Consider the following 3,247-nt stretch of genomic DNA (forward strand, 5'->3'; position numbering starts at 1 on the left):
GAACTATGACAGAAGATGCATGCTGATTATCGCTTTCAACAAAAATACTAATAGCCGAAGGTCAGTTGAGCATTCCACTGCAAATCCAGAGCATGTCATGATGAGGATATTGGAGTATTTTTAGCAGTGGTATCGTGGCTCCTTGTTCTCTGGAGTTGGCTCTTGGGTGACATTGCAGAACAACTGCTTCGATGATAAGGTCGTTGGAGATGCCTTTACGAGTATTGATCCTTCTCTGCCAATTTTCTGAACTGCCTGTTGGCTATGTCCAGATTCATGACTGTTTTGAGGTTCTACAGCGCTTGGTTACTGCTTAGTTATGATCTCTTTGGCAGTACTCTTAAGGCATGGCCTAAATACTTAAATGGTTAAACATTTAACTACTGGTATGTCTAATCATTATATTCCGGTTTCATCTTAGGTCCAGGCCAAATAATGGATTCTCTCCGACCAACAACCTTTGATCTTCGTGGGAAAGCATCTTGGTGTCGGACAAACCCTTGCTTATTACAACAATCAAAAATCCTCCACCCTTTTCTCTGTTGAAGGGCCGTGTGGCGCACTGGTTAAGTGACGCAGTGCACTGAGCAAGCGCGACGCACTGGGCGCGGCGCATTGGGCCTCCCGTGCGCCGCACACAGTAAAAGGCCCGAAACTGCTCACAATTTCTCCAATAACTCAAATGGATTTGCCAGGATTTGAGGCATTGAGACAAGTGGAAGACATGATCAAACTGAATGAACCCAATGTTCGTTTCAAAGAGAGCCAGATTGTTGATGCCAACAGTCATTTTTTCACACTTATTCCAACTGTGAATCCCCATGTTATTCAAGATGTGGATTACCTTAAATTAAAGAATCGCATGTCGGAGAGCCTTTTGGAGATGGAAAAAGTTGCTAAATTCATGAGGTTCAGAATTAAAGATGACAATCCCTTTTATGCTAACTCTAAGAAGCTAAACTGCGATATTTCTCCATTACCTCGCAACAGCTCTGATTATCGACGTATTGAAAGATACCTCAAAATGACTCATGCTCTAACACATGATTGGGGGCTTGAATTGGAGGACGCCTATAGAATTGATAAGGACGGAGAACGTGATGCATACATTTCTCATAAAGGCAATCTTAAGAACTGCATGTTGTTTTGGCATGGTTCACGTGTGACAAACTTTCTCGGTATCCTTAGTACAGGACTTCCAATAGCTCCTCCCGAGGATCCACCAACTGGATATAGGTTTGGAAAAGGTATTCACTTGGCAGAGCTTGGTAACAAGACTTCAAATAATGTAACGCCAGCAAAGAATGTGCCATGGGGTTATTGCTGCTTAGTGAAGTGGCGTTGGGAGAAGTTTATGAAATAGAAAAGGCAGAGTATATGGAAAAGGCTCCCACAGGGAAGGTGAAAAGTCCAACTGCAAAAAGCCAAAATTAGAATGAAAATATCTATCACAGCAGAGCAATCGGTTGGATGGTCTATTTCTTGTCTTCAATTTCAATTCAAAGGGTCTATGCCACAGGTTCCGCATTCTTATTTGTTATCAACAAACAACATGTAACACTGCTTTTCTTCAGAACAGATGGACAACTCCTTTGCTATCTTCATGATTTTAGTTGAAACTGCTCCCTCATTTTTGGTCGATCTATTTGCTCATAGAAGGCTTATTTATTGTATTAAAAAATCATTTTTAGTGGTTGGCATTTCTGGGAGCAGAGGGGAGAAAAACTCAGCACTTCATTATACAACTTTGACAGAGAAATAATGAAAGGTTGCAGCTCTGGTTTATGATATTCATTTGGCAAGAGTCTATCATATGTCTTTCTTTTTGTTTCATACGTAGCCTGTTATGTTTGACAGTTCATTCATTTTCATTTCTAATTGAATGCTTTTTAAGAGGAAAAGGTAGAATTCAGTTTACTGCTCTGCCTTGGGAAAGTGTTCATGTTCTATGTTTTCTTCAGTTGAAAAGGATTCATGTAGTATGCCCTTTTCGACCTCTCAACAGTCTTTGCACTCCATATTATCTACAAATTTGAATGTTAAACCTATTGCCTATATTGCCTCACGAAACACCCTGCGTCTTTGGTTTAATTTCCCTGCTCATGTTGCCCTTTGTCCCCATACAGTCCTGAAAACCTAGTCATTCATCAAAATACCTCTTTCATATCTGTTTACTAGCCTAAAATCAGTTTCCTATTTCGTTCATGTCCAGCCCCATTGATTTTCTCTCGCTGAGATTGACCCGGAGAGAGCCCTCTCCTGTTCTGGTAGGGCTAGCTACCAGACTGAGTGTGGTTTGTGGTTACCCTGAATTTTTCCTTCTTTCAGCCTAAGGCAGATTTAGGTGTTAACATAGTGGCGACTCCGCTGGGGAAAAAATTGGTTTGCTTGTAGATTTTTTTGCCCCAGTACATATCTCAAGTTTAGAGCTGATTGTTGATGGTGGACAACGATTAGACATAAGCAGGCTGGCATCATTCACCTGGAGACTCCATTCACTGAAGAATCCAACAATTGGTGCTTCATGGTGACTCCACTGTAGAGAGATCAGTAGCTTTGACATTTTCAAGATGGAACGGGTTGCAAGAAGATACGCTCCCATGAGCCGAGATCACATCCCAGGTTTTCCAAATAAAATGCCCAAGGTGGATTGGCTTCAGAATTTGCCTATGTTCATAAATGTGGAAGGTAATGATGCTGCTCTTCATCTGATGAAATTTCACATTCATGTGCATAAATTAAAGATCAATTTTCCTGAAGACTGTTTGATGAAAATGTTTATGGCTACTCTGGAAGACGAAGCCCAATCTTGGTATGAAAGTTTGCCACCTGCTTCTATTCATTGTTTAAAAGATTTTCATACAATATTATTTGAAAGGTATAAAGAATCGTATCCATCCTTGGCTTTAGTTCAGGACTGTTGTAGCCATGTTCATAGTTTTATTGAATATCTTGAGAATTTTTATGGCCGTGATGACTTAATGGACAGAGAAATCATGGAAGAATTGTATGAAAAACCACTTCAGCAGCATAAAGACAATCATGAAAATTTGCAACATAATCAAGATTTTAGTACGGTGGAAGATGAAGGAATTTTGCATCTTAACAGTCAACAGGAATTACATGAAATGGATCAGCAATATGAGGAAAATTTGTATACTCCTTCACTTGAAATTAATGAAGACAATCAATGTTTGAGCAAAAGAAAACAAAAAATATTATCTCCTCTATATGAAGGCGAGATAGA

General features: G+C 39.9%; 1 pseudogene; it reads left to right on the top strand.

The window, feature by feature from the left end:
• The first annotated feature begins 682 nt into the window (after window positions 1-682).
• Window positions 683-1,363, top strand: LOC149152564 (poly [ADP-ribose] polymerase 1 pseudogene; annotated as a pseudogene).
• The last annotated feature ends 1,884 nt before the right edge of the window (window positions 1,364-3,247 follow it).

Source organism: Pinus tabuliformis, chromosome 9 (genome assembly GCF_031772625.1).
Source record: "Pinus tabuliformis cultivar Carrire ecotype Pingquan chromosome 9, CPIR1, whole genome shotgun sequence".
In the NCBI taxonomy this organism is placed as follows: domain Eukaryota; kingdom Viridiplantae; phylum Streptophyta; class Pinopsida; order Pinales; family Pinaceae; genus Pinus; species Pinus tabuliformis.